Source organism: Capra hircus, chromosome 8 (assembly GCF_001704415.2).
Source record: "Capra hircus breed San Clemente chromosome 8, ASM170441v1, whole genome shotgun sequence".
Classification (NCBI taxonomy): Eukaryota; Metazoa; Chordata; class Mammalia; order Artiodactyla; family Bovidae; genus Capra; species Capra hircus.
In genome coordinates, this window is record NC_030815.1 from 74,491,583 (window position 1) to 74,505,576 (window position 13,994).

Sequence of the window (13,994 nt, forward strand, 5' to 3'; positions counted from 1 at the left end):
GTCGGGTCCAACTCTGTGTGACCCCATAGACGGCAGCCCACCAGGCTCCCCAGTCCCTGGGATTCTCCAGGCAAGAACACTGGAGTGGGTTGCCATTTCCTCTTCCAGTGCATGATAGTGAAAACTGAAAGTGAAGTCGCTCAGTCATGTCCAACTCTTAGCAGCCCCATGGACTGCAACCTACCAGGCTCCTCCGTTCATGGGATATTCCAGGCAAGAGTACTGGAGTAGGGTGCCACTGGGAGGCTAGGAGATAGTGTTTAACTGGTACAGAGTTTCCAGTTGGGGAAGATGAAGAATTCTGGAGACTGGTGATGGCTTCACAATAAAGTGAATGTCCTTGGGACTTCCCTGGTGTCCAGTGGCTAAGACTTTGCACTCTCAGTGCAGGGTGCCCAGGTTCAATCCATACCACACGCTGCAATGAAGACCCGGCACGGCCATATAAATAAATAAATATGAAAAAATAAAATACAGTGAATGTACTTAATGCCACTGAACTGCACTCTGAAAAATGGTCAACATGGTACATTCTATATTATATATATTTCTACACCAATAAAAGTAAAGCAATGTATATTCTAATTCAGGGAAACAAGACTAACACTCATAGGACATTAAATAGCCAAGCCAGGGAGTGTGTGATGAAGTGTTAGGGAAATGGCACAACCATGGAGACCTGGTCAGTCCCCATGGACTCAACTTCCCCAGAGAGACTGGTTCAAGATCTGAATCCATGATTTCAAGGGCAAAAACTACACCTTCAGTAGGACAGGCTATGTGAATCACAGGGCCCAGCACAAGACAATGAAGACTTTCAAGAAGACAACTATACTTCAATTAAAAAACAAATTGCAAGAGGGTGACAACAGAGCATTCAACCAAGCACAAGGGCCTTCTGAGACATTCCTGCTGGTCCCATGGTTAAGACTCCATACTCCAATGCAGGGGCCGTGGGTTGGATCCCTGGTTAAGGGACTAAGATCCCACATGCTGCACGGCGCAACCCAAAACTAAAATATACAATTAAAAAGCACAGGGATCTTCTAAGCACAGCACTGGCTAAGCTAACCCATGAAACCAGCCCTGCTCCCCACCGCCAGGCATAGCTGGTAGGCCCATGTCCCCTTACTGGACAACAGTGTGAATCATTTCATCAAACACTAACCTAGGCCTGCCGCCATCTTGGTTCCGCGTTCCCCGCACAAAATGCCTGGTGAAGCCACAGAAACCGTCCCTGCTACAGAGCAGGAGTTGCCACAGCCCCAGGCTGAGACAGGGTCTGGAACAGAATCTGATAGTGATGAATCAGTCCCAGAGCTTGAGGAACAGGATTCTACACAGGCAACCACACAACAAGCTCAGCTGGCAACAGCAGCTGAAATCGATGAAGAACCAGTCAGTAAAGCAAAACAGAGCTGGAGTGAAAAGAAGGTACGGAAGGCTATGTCCAAACTGGGTCTTCGACAGGTTACAGAGGTTACTAGAGTCACTATTCGGAAATCTAAGAATATCCTTTTTGTCATCACAAAACCAGATGTGTACAAGAGCCCAGCTTCAGATACCTACATTGTTTTGGGGGAAGCCAAGATTGAGGATTTGTCTCAGCAAGCACAGTTAGCAGCTGCTGAGAAATTCAAAGTTCAAGGTGAAGCTGTCTCAAACATCCAAGAAAACACACAGACTCCAACTGTACAAGAGGAGAGTGAAGAGCAAGAGGTTGATGAAACAGGTGTGGAAGTTAAGAACATAGAATTGGTCATGTCACAAGCAAATGTGTCGAGAGCAAAGGCAGTCCTAGCCCTGAAGATGGAAAAGGCACTGGCACCTCACTCCAGTACTTCTGCCTGGAAAATCCCATGGACGGAGGAGCCTGGAAGGCTGCAGTCCATGGGGTTGCTGAGGGTCGGACACGACTGAGCGACTTCACTTTCACTTTTCACTTTCATGCATTGGAGAAGGAAATGGCAAGCCACTCCAGTGTTCTTGCCTGGAGAATCTCAGGGACCATGGAGCCTGGTGGGCTGCCGTCTATGGGGTCACACAGAGTCAGACACGACTGAAGTGACTTAGCAGCAGCCCTGAAGAACAACAGTAATGATATTGTAAATGCTGTTATGGAATTAACAATGTAACCATCTGAAAAGAGGACCTTTTTTTTTTTTGGGTGTTTCAAAAGAGTAACTGCAGCTGGGTTTGAAATTTGTACTGTTTCTATCATTAATAAAGTTATGGCTTCTTGTTGGATGAAAAAAAAAAAAAAACACTGACCTAGGGGTTGTTCTGAAGGTATTTTGTGGAAGCACTGAGCATCTAGAGTGAGTTAATTTAAAAGAAATTACCCTCAATAATGTACTGATGCTGATCCAATACTTACCTACCTGATGCAAAGAGCCAACTCACTGGAGAAGACCCAGATGCTAAAGATTGAAGGCAAAAGGAGAAGTGGGTGGCAGAGGATAAGACGGTTAGATAGCATCACCCACTCAATGGACATGAATCTGAGCAAGCTCCAGTGAGATAGTGGAGAACAGGGGAGCATGGCGTGCTGCAGTCCATGGGGTCGCAAAGAGTCAGACATGACTTAGCAACTGAACAATAACAGTGCACATGGGCTTCGTGCAACATTAGAAAGGCCTTCAAAACAAAAGTTGACATTTCTAAGAGAAGAATAAATTCTATTTCAAGAGCTGCTAGCTGAGTTTCCAGCCCGTGGGGCTGCCCTACAACTGTCAGACTTGAGCCAGCTCCTTGACGTCAGTTTAGCATAAACATGTACACTGGTTCTATTTCTCCGGAGGACCTGGCTGACATGTAAGGAAAGAGATGAACTGGTGACATTAATACAAAGAAAAGCGTGGTAGGCTAAACCCTGAGGCTCAGGAAAAGGTGGAGTCCAAGCCACTCCCTGTTGTACAGATGAGAAAACCAAGTCTCAGAGAGTTGAGGAAACTTGTTCAATGTCACACAGCAATTTAAGAAAGATAGTGCCCCTAAATATTTCAATCAAGGTACATCTCAAAACCCATATTTTCAATAGCTTGAATTAAGTTTTTTAAATCTGTGAATTTTGTATTCTATTCCATTGTGTAATCGTGTTTTAAATTTTTGAGCAGTGTTTTATTTTCCAAATTTTTAGATGGCATTTCTGCCCTAGGCAGGAGCGCCATGTTTGCTGTGTGGTTTATGGCCCCTTTCATGAACCCCAGGGGGACAAGTGCAGGCTTTAAGGAGTACCCAGTGCAATGGCTTACGTCCAAAACCTTGAGATTCAGTTAAACTTCAACTCCTGAAATGCTGAGGTCAAAGAATACTCTGGAAATAAACTTTCTAACTACTAGAGAACCCAAGGCCCCTTCCTAGATCAGGCTTTTGATGAATTATAATTTAGTCTTCCTTTGATTTGAGACCTTTTAAAGCCTGAAGGTCATCTTTGCCACCCCCCCACCCCACCCCACCTCCTACCCTACCCCCGCAACTTCTCATTGCAGAGTCCTTTTGAGATTGAGTGTATACTGAGGCCATAAACTGTGCTCCTGAAGCCACCACTGCTGCAGATCCACCTTTTTCTCTCCTCCTTCGCCTCCTGCTGGCTATTGCTGGTCCAGATTCCCACTAGCTGGCTTCCCCTCTCTCCCAGTGCTGTCCTCAGGCCCAAGCCTCGGGTCATATTATGTCCCAGTGGCAAACACTCTCCTCACCTCAGGGGACTTGGAAAATCGTGGATGCTGAGATTCAGAACCTGTGCTTCTAACAGTAAACAGTGATTGTCGGCAGCATCTTTGAAGTAGGCTGGAAGGATGAGGAAAAGTCTTCCTGGGCCAGTGTGAAGCTCAGTCATAGTACAGCATCAGGGCTGTTGAGCTGTGGGCAGCTCTCAAAGTTGAATTTGGGGTGAGCAGTCACCAGCTGAAAAGTAACATGCAAATTTCACCAAGTGGAGTGAGTGGACTGTGGGCAGCTTCTCCCCTCGAGTGGCCGCCTGGCCCCTGCAACCTACGGGTGCACAGCAGAGAAAAGGAGGGTTCCAGGTGACCTCTGACGGTCCCAGAAGGATGCACCACTGATCAGAAAGCCTCCCCAAATGCAAAGATGTGGGACATTTAAAAACCAAGACGGATGCCCCCTCTTCACTTGCTGGTGTCTCTGCATGGGGATAACCCCAAAACGGCCAAGTCAACCTGGCCACCTGCAGGGGCTCGGACTGGAAGATAGACAAGGGAGTGTGTGGGTCAGCTGACGGGAGGGGGCAGTGCAGCAAAGCCCAGCATCTGCGGAGCCACAGGACAGCTCTGGTCCTTCTCAAGGTCAGCAGCCACCGTCAGCCCTGGAACAGGGACTCATGGCGCCCCCTGGTGGCAGCTGTCGGGATCCTGCGAGGTGCAGGCTCAAGAGGAACAAAGCCTCCCTCTCTGAACTAAGAGGCTTTCCAAGTGGCTCAGTGGTGGTAAAGAATCTGCCTGCCAATGCGGGAGACTCAGGTTCGACCCCTGGGTTGGGGAGATCCCCTGGTGAAGGAAATGACAACGCATTCCAGTATTCTTGCCTGGAGAATCCCAAGGACAGAGAAGCCTGGTGGGCTACAATCCATGGGGTCGCAAAGAGTCAGACACAACTGAGCCCACACGAAGGCAGGCAAGGCTGACCCTAAAGGCATGAAGCTGGCTAGTCTCAAACTCTGAAGCCACCAGAAGAGCCTCAGAAAAGGGGGGAAACCCTGGAGGATGGGGGTGGGCAAGAGGGAAGAGATTTCTCCCTGCAAACGTAGGTTTCAAATTGAGAAGGGGTGGAGGACATCCCTGGTGGTCCAGTGGTTAAGACTCCCTGCTCTTAAAGCATAGGCCCTGGGTTCTATCCCTGATCAAGGAAATAGATCCTGCCTGCCCCGGTGAAATCCGGTCCCTGTCAAATAAATAAAATAATAAAAAAGTTAAAAATGAAAACAGAAGGTGGAGGGGTGGCGGGCAGCAAGGTGCGGCCTTGGGTACCTCCCACTCTGGCCGTGGATGCCACCGACTAAGGCAGGGCCAGGCCGTGAAACATCCCAGGCCTCTCTCTACAACGCGGTCCCAGTCGCATAGGGTGGCGGAGAGGACTGAGACCACGTGTGCAGAGCGCGTGCGCCTGGCCCAGGTAGGGGAGAAATAAGAGGCAGACGTTAGTCCAAAAAAAGTTGAAAACGACTTTAAGTGCCCAACACCCTCTTGACTCAATATAGATGTGATCAGCACTGGAAAAAAGATACCAGCCTCAGCTGCCACATGGAAAAGAACTGTTTACAAACATCCCTCTGAGTACCACTACATGAAAGTCCCCTAGAATTTCAAGATTGTGGGACTGGACTGAATGCTGCACAGTTCAAACAGCTGCTTATTTCAGCCCTGAAGGACCTGTTTGGTGAGGTTGATGCTGCGTTACCCTTGGACGTTCTGACCTATGAAGAGAAGACCCTGTCAGCCATCCTAAGGATATGCAGCAGTGGTCTTGTCAAATTGTGGAGCTCTCTGACCCTGTTAGGATCCTATAAAGGCAAGAACTATGCTTTCAGAGTGATTCCGTTTTCTCCACTTCTCCTTGCATTATCTGGCAATAGTAGGGAACTAGAACTGAGTAGTCTTCAATTTGAGAAAATATTCCTCACTCTCAAAAGTACTTTTTGGTGCCAGCATAACGTTTGGAGCCTGAAGCAGCCCAAAAGCTCCTGTTGATGGAATTTGAGAGTACTGAAGATGCCCCCAGTAATGTCCAACCCCTTTGGTGGGGTTGGCTTCACAGGAGAATCTGCCTGAGCCAATCAGTACCGAACAGGCAGCCCTTAGAGCACATGCTCCTCAGAGTCGGAGACTGGGCTGAACTCAATAGGGCCTTCATACAGAGGGACGTGGCCACCTTCTCAGAATTAACAGGGGATGTCAACCCTTTGCACTTAGACGAAGATTTGCAAAACACACCAGATTTAGAAAGACAATTGTCCATGGAGTTTTGATCAATGGACTTATTTCAGCTTTCCTCGGTACTAAAATGCCAGGGCCAGGCTATGTATTTCTTTCCCAGAAAATTAACTTTCCAGCCCCTTTATATGCTGGGGAAGTTGTTTTAGCTTCTGCAGAAGTGAAAAGCTGAAGCAGTTCATTGCCGTTGTTGCAGTGTCATGATCTGTACTAGAAAGTAAAAAGACTGTCATGGACGGCTGGGTTAAAGTCATGGTTCCAGAAACGCCCAAATCCTGAAATATGTCTTTAAGCATGCAAGTTCAGCCATCAGTGTTTTTAGTATTGAAAGCCTCTGGGGAAAACAGGGATTGCTGTTCTTCACAAGGACGGGCTCATAGACCTATACTGGGGGAGGGGAGCAGGTATAGAGTTGTTCCAGTGTCCACTTACGCTTCACTCAGGCTTAAGTATATTCATCACCTATCTAGGTTTTCAAACTGAAAAACACAGGCAATTCCCTGGAGGTCCAGTGGTTAGGAATCCAGGCTTTCACTGCCAGGGCCATGGATCCAATCCCTAGTCGGGGAACTACAATCCCACAGCTGTGTCCTACAAGCCATGTGGCACAGCACACACACATGCACACACACACACGAACAGAGGAAATCAGTGATGATTCTAAGGTTGCACATGTTAACCTGTCTCCATGAGGTGCCATCATAAAAGGAAAAAAAAAACTGAAAAAAGTGTTAGGAAAGTTATGATTTAGCTTAAATGTTCTACTTTTAGGATTTTAAACCTAATTAGATTTGCAGTTAGATAACACAAACCTGCCTATATCTGTGTAGAATAAGAATTTGTTAAAGTTACTGAATTTATAAGTAGCAAGCATTTAATTATTAAAGGCAATGATAGAAGATAGGTCCTCTTCGAACATCTATCTTTTACCAGTAAATGCTGGGTGCAGCCTCAGCAGTATCCAAGGCTACCCTCAGGATGGACAGCATCAGCGAGAGAGAGAGAGACCAAGCTCGGGTATGAAGCAGGGTCTGCTACTTTATTTTCTCAAGGAGTTTTTATACCCTGAGTTTGCACGTTAAGGATGAACAAGTAAAAGTTAGTTTAACGTTACATCAGTTTGTCCTTTACGACACCCAGGATGTTTTCTGCATTCTTCTTTGTTTATGAGAGTCTTTTCCATAGTATATTTTTGTGCATTGTCTTCTGGCCTTGGGGCCTATCGGCATTTTATGACCTTTTCCCGCAGGCTAGGTGAATGTAAACCCTGTTTTCTATAATCTATTCTTTGCCTTGAGCTTAACAGAAAAGTTGCAGTCTCATAGGGTAAGGGTACAGCAGGTTGCAACATAGTAGAAATGTAACAGAAAGGCCAGTTCTTTTGCAGAAGTCACCAGCTAAATTTATACAATTGTCTTATTATTTTCACACTAGGGCTAAATTCTTATTTTCTAAATCCCTAACTATATTAACAATAGTTTTTATTGTACAACCTTAACACATTAAGAGGAGAAGGCGATGGCACCCCACTCCAGTACGCTTGCCTGGAAAATCCTATGGATGGAGGAGCCTGGTAGGCTCTATGGGGTCCACGGGGTCCCACAGAGTCGGACACCACTGAGCGGCTTCACTTTCACCTTTCACTTTCATGCACTGGAGAAGGAAATGGCAACACACTCCCGTGTTCTTGCCTGGAGAATCCCAGGGACGGGGGAGCCTGGTGGGCTGCTGTCTCTGGGGTCGCACAGAGTCGGACACGACTGAAGTGACTTAGCAGCAGCAGCAGCAGCACATTAAGAGCAAAAACACAGCAAGCAAACATGGATCCAGTAACAACTTTATAGAATAATATTTTTTATGTTCTGTAATAGGGCTTCTTCACCCCCCGAAGGGCTCTGTGCCTATTAGGGCTTTTTTGTGTGTTCAGGTTCTTTATGCTGTTTATGATTAAGGTGTTGTGAACAGTCATGTGCATTAATACCAAGGGCATAAACACATTTGTCAAGCAAACTAAAATGCTAGCAAAAGGGGTTTAGATTGAAATACTCTTCCTATCCCGGATAATCTTATAGGATGCCACCATCCGAGGGACATATTGATTAAAGTTTCAAGTTGATTTGTTTGCAAAGAGATCGGGGAAGGCCTTCTGCTTGTGTCACAGAAATTAGGGAGCAGTCTAGTATAGCAAGCATCAGAAAGACAGATATCATCTTTAAGGTGAGTGCCAGGGCAGCTTTTCGAAATCCCTGGAGTCCTAATCTGCCTGCTTGTCAGGTCTTCTCCTCATGACCTTGTCATGGGTGGGACCTCGTGTGCTGGCTCCTGGCAAGTAAATATTCTTAGATCCTGTTCTTCAGCAATTTCTGAGTCAGAATTTATTATAATTCATTACTGTTTATACCAAGATGATGATTTTTTGACCCTTCAGTGTCACTTTCCCTTCAGATGGTTTTCCTGTCACTGGGGGAGGGCTTATGTACATGTTTGGACTCAGTTCTATGAGCTCTCTTGGTTTCATCTATAAAGCAGGGATAACGACACCACACAGGAGTGTTGGAGATGACAGATACAAACAGGTAAGCACAAAGCCCAGCCTCTCCACAGTAGCTACTGCTGTTGTCCATTCTCATCTGTGAGCAAGGTTACAGGTTTCCTGATTTGGGAGCTTTGGGCATTTGGAGATTGAGGGCAGGAGGAGAAGGGGACGACAGAGAATGAGATGGTTGGATGGCGTCACCGACTCAATGGACATGGGTTTGGGTGGACTCCGGGAGTTGGTGATGGACAGGGAGGCCTGGCGTGCTGTAGCTCATGGGGTCGCAAAGAGTCAGACATGACTGAGTGACTGGAACTGAACTGGCCAAAAATTAAAGAACAGATGAGTCTTTAAAAAAAAAAAGAAAACAAATTTAGAAGGGGTGGCCCTGGGTCCCCTACCAGGAAGATCTTACCCATAGGTATCTGTGTCTGTTCAGTCATGTGTGACTCTTCGTGATCGCATGGACTGTAGCCCGCCAGGGTCCTCTGTTCATGGGATTCTCCAAGCAAGAATGCTGGAGTGGGTTGCCATTTCCTACTTCAGGGAATCTTTCTGACCCAGGGATTGAACCTGTGTCTCTTATGTCTTCTGCATGGGCAGGCAGGTTCTTTACCACTAGCGCCAAACACAAAAATGAGGCCAAAAGGAGGAGCTACAAGAATGGGGCAGTGGAAAGTGGATAGCTATGAAAAATAGTTCCTTGAGGAACCCATGAACTAAAGGGGGTGAATACAAGGCAGTGCCTGAGTAAAGCTGCACTAAATACCCAAGCTTGGCTTATCTTCATCTCCACCCTGGTTTCTTCTCCATGTGACAGGGTCAAGAGAGACCCAGGCATTTCCAGAAAGTTCTCAAAGAGAATTATCAAACTGTTGGTTAGTTTTAATTTTTGACACCCACAAGTGGATACTTTTACAAACACAGAGTAAGAGAATGTTTTGTTGGGCTCTGGATAATCGCAGGACATTGTTGTAAAGAATGATGCCGTGTTCATTCCAGGCTGGTGGTAGGGGTGCAGGCTTGAATTTGGGGGACAAATATCTTCCTTTAATGCTGTCAGGGCATCTTTGTGATGCTGTCCACATGCACAAAGTCCTTCACAAAGAAGGCAAAAGTCTCTTCATGGACATGAGGCTGGAGTATGTGGTTCACCTGTCACCTCCGCTGCTGTGTGACCTGCCTGCTTGGCACTCAGACTGGGTCACGTGCTCTTTTTTATTGAATTGGGCACCGAAGGGTCTGGAGAGCAAGAGGAGATTGTAGAACATCTGGTACCACTTGAAGATCACTGCCTTTATTCCTTTGATATTAGAGGCAACGTGCATGCTAAGTCACTTCAGTCATGTCTGACTCTTTGCGACTCCATGGACCTAGCCCGCCAGGCTCCTCTGTCCATGGGATTCTCCAGGCAAGAATACTGGAGTGGGTTGCCATGCCCTCCTCCAGATCTTCCCGACTCAGGGACCGAACCCTCATCTTTTAAGCCTCCTGCCTTGGCAGGTGGGTTCTTTACCACTCGTGCCACCTGGGAAGCCCCGAGGCAAGAAGTGAGGGCAAGAAATGTGCTGACTTGTCTCCCTCTCCAATATGCAGCCTGATGCCCTCTCCTATATGCAGCCTGATGCCCTCTCCCCAACTTTGCAGCGGACTTGACCTGGCTGAAGGCAAGTGTTGACCATTAGTGAGTAAGAGTGGTGGGGGTGGGGCAGGAGTCACTGTTATTGCCCACCCCTACCCCACCAAGATCAATGTCACCATCCGGGAGGATTGTGCCCAAGGGGCTGAGATATCTCAGAGGCAAACAAAGAGTCCATTATTAACCTGGTAAATTTGTTCCATGTGGCCCAGCATTTCCTTGCTTTCTTATTGACTGATTTGGCAGTTGTCAGTTCTATGAATAAATATTCTGCAGACCTGAGTCCTCAAGTTGTCTTTAGATCTATTCAATACTGATACTTCCTGGGTTTACCAAGCCATTCTGTCACAGCGAGAGAACACCAGGCAAACACTCGGTCGTGAGAGGACACTGGGGCAGGTGTCTCGGACCCCAGAGTCAGACTTGGGTTTGATCCCAATTCTGCATTTCTGCAAATAAATGGTTCTTATTATCTCTACACTTCCCAGGTGGCGATAGTGGTAAAGAACTCACCTGCCAACGCAGGAGACATAAGAGACACACTGTTAGTCCCTGAGTTGGGAAGATCCCCTGGAGGCGGAGGGCACAGCAACCCATTCCAGTATTCTTGCCTGAAGAATCCCATGAACGGGAGCCTGGCAGGCTACAGTCCATGGGACTACAAAGGGTAAGGACACGACCGAGCAACTGAGCACACACATTATGTCTACACCCACACTTGCAATTATCTCTCCTCGGTCCACTTCCTGTCTGAAGCTCTTGCTCAACTGTGGTTGTGACTCAGAATCTGTTTATTGTGGAGTTTCCATTCCTTCGGAGGCGCACACAAGAAGCAATTTTATTCATTCTGACCACTGTTCTCTTCACTTGATAATAGCTAGAGCAGATTGTTTTACTTCCTGAACATCTCACAGGTAATAAAAGGATCCATTTACTTTGGAACGTCACTCTCCAGTGCAAAGCCAGGCTCTTTCTCTGCCCCATCAGAGGAGGAGGGGTGCAGGAGGTGAGGGGCACACAGGCTGCCCTGCTCACCTTCTGAGAACCCCGAGCAGAGTAGGGAGGGGGCGTGTCCCACACTGGACACGCCCCCTCCCTCGTCCTCCTCGCCCTGGTCAAGCTCCTCTGAGACGCGGTAGGGTCTTGCTTGGTCTGTTGATCTGGGCTGCTACTGCCAGTTGATTTCTTCCCATCACAGACAAGTGAACGGTGTCCCTGGGTAGGCCTTAAACTTGCCACCTGTGTCCTCCATAGGCCCCTGCCAGCAGTCCGAGTCTCCAGCCCCCTCAGGGCGACCAAAGGCTCTGTTACGTGTTGACTGCTTTTTTCTAATCCTGTCACTGTGACCGACTCCAACCATGTAACCCCAGGAGAGATGATGCCAGGAGCCTGGGGAGTCCAGAGCTGAGTGACTGTCTGTCATCCCCACCTCCACCACTTGGTGGCGCGCTCTCGCTCTCTGCATGGGAGGCTTCTTGGCTCCCATCACTCCCCTATCCCCTGCTATTTCACAGGGCAGGGCCGCAACCCGGGGTCTCCTTCTATAGCCTCTGTGGGCCACAAGGAACTGGGGCAGGGTCTTCTTCCCTCTAGGCACTTCTCGAGTGAAAGCTCCCCCCATCACCCCCGGCAGCTTTTATGCTGTGGAGGAAATAACCACTGCCCTGAGGGTAATTGTGGGGAACTGATGGGATCACACAAAATAACTGGCCCAGGGTTTAGAGAATTGTGGTTGGCCCAGGGTTCCTGGTAACAGTTGCCCAGGCTGCACACTGAACAACTCTGGTGTCATTTCACTTCATGGTCATCAGAGATGATACCCAACTATGGGTTTCTGGCAGAAGACAGTCAAGTGGCGATGCAGAGGCTGACAGCAGGGGTCATGATTCCGCGCCCCCCACCCCAACCTCCACTAAGCAGCCCTCTCTTCTCAGAACATCAAGCCCTGCTCCCTCTCTGCCATAAGGATCCTAGAAGCTAGAAACCAAGGGCCCGTTATCCACAGACCCCCAGCTGGAAGATCCCCACCCTGTCTCATCCAGAACCATGGTGACTTCATCTCCTGCCTCAGGGCTTTCTGGGGCCTCTGGCTGAGATTTCTATCAGGGATGGAGGGACATCCAAGGACCCTCAAATCAGGTCACGGTGCAAAGAGGGAAACAGGAAGGGGAAAGGGGCATCCAGTGAAACTCAGAGTCAGCTTCAGGCTCTCTCTCTTTTTTTTTTTTTTTTTTGGCTTTTATTGTTCAGTTGCTCAGTTGTGTCTACTTTCGAATCCCGTGGACTGCAGCATGCCAGGCTTCCCCATCCTTCACTATCTCCCAGAGTTTGCTCAAACTCATGTCCATTGAGTCAGTGATGCCATCCAACCATCTCATCCTCTGTCGCCCCCCTTCTCCTGCCCTCCGTCTTTCCCAGCATCAGGGTCTTTTCCAATGAGACGGCTCTTTGCATCAGGTAGTATTTTTGGCTGCGCAGGGTCTCCATTGCTGCATGTGGGCTTTCTCTAGTTAGGGCAAGCAGCTGTGGTGTGTGAGTTTTTAATTGTGGTGGCTTCTCTCGTTGCAGAGCACAGGTTCTAGGCGCATGGGCTCAGCAGTTGTGGTGCATGGGCTTAGCTGCCCCATGGCCTATGGGACCTTCCCGGACCAGGGATGAAACCCATGTTCCCCGCATTGGCAGACAAATTCTTAACCACTGGACCACCAGGGAAGTCCTAGGCTCTGTCTTTTAAGGGGCAAGTCTAGAATTTAAAGGGAGTTGCATAAAAAGAAGCAACAACTGGGGGTATAGTGACTTCCAACATCCAGCAGCATAGTGGAAAACAGAAAATAACTTGTGAAATGTAATAAGTGACTTAATGTAATATATAATTTGCAATTATGATCATTTTAGCAAATGCCCTCTGAACCATAACCCTAATTAACATATATCTTTAAGTGAATCACACACACTTACCTTTCTCTGAATTTCCTTGATAGCAGTACTAAAGTACTAGCTTCTGTGGACATAAGCTAATAGATATTGTCATCTGTGTGGCAACAGAGAGAGAGAAAAGGAATAGTAAACTAAGAATATTTTAAGCTTTTAACTTACATGTGGATTTTGTTACAAACCTGGCGTGCATCCAGATGGTTTTCATTTCCCTTTGATGTATATTTGATGAACAGGATTCTTTAGAGAAGATTCATAAACGGAAAAGCTTCTTAATGTGGAGAAAAGTATTGCAGTTAGTTGGTGCCACCTGCTGGCAATCTTGGGGTACTGCAGACCAGCTATATTTCAAAGTGAGGGGCGAAATTTTTTTAATTAATTTTTTAATTGAAGGATAATTGCTTTACAAAATTTTGTTATTTTTCTCTCAAACCTCAACATGAATCAGCCATAGGTATACATATATCCCCTCTCTTCTGAACCTCCCCCCCATCTCCCTCCACATCCCACCCTTCTAATGTTGATACAGAGCTCCTGTTTGAGTTTCCTGAGCCATACAGCAAATTCCCGTTGGCTATCTGTTTTACACATGGTAATGTAAGCTTCCACGTTACTCTTTCCATACATCTCACCCTCTCCTGTTTATTCCAACCCAGGGACTGAACTCGTGTCTCCTGCATTGCAGGCGGATTCTCTACCACTGAGTCACCTGAGAAGCCCGGAGGGGTGAATAGTTATCAGGAAAAACCCAGGCAGAGGAGAAATTCTTAAGCTTGGGGGACAGATATAAAGGTAGCATAGAACAGACAGTAAACAAGCAATGCCACAGTCAAGAAGGTTTCACAGGGACTCTAAGCTCTCACAACTAAAAGAAAATTACCTCATTTTGTTTTTTGGGGAGGAGTACATTTTCCAGAAGGAAAATATCAATTAT

The 13,994-nt window shown here is 47.3% G+C and overlaps 2 pseudogenes across 1 annotated transcript; both read left to right on the top strand.

The window, feature by feature from the left end:
- LOC102186594 lies at positions 1,178 to 3,754 on the top strand (annotated as a pseudogene). The gene is made up of 2 exons (XR_001918493.1): positions 1,178 to 1,818; positions 3,641 to 3,754. The product of XR_001918493.1 is annotated as a nascent polypeptide-associated complex subunit alpha pseudogene (transcript).
- Positions 4,725 to 5,708, top strand: LOC102183326 (annotated as a pseudogene).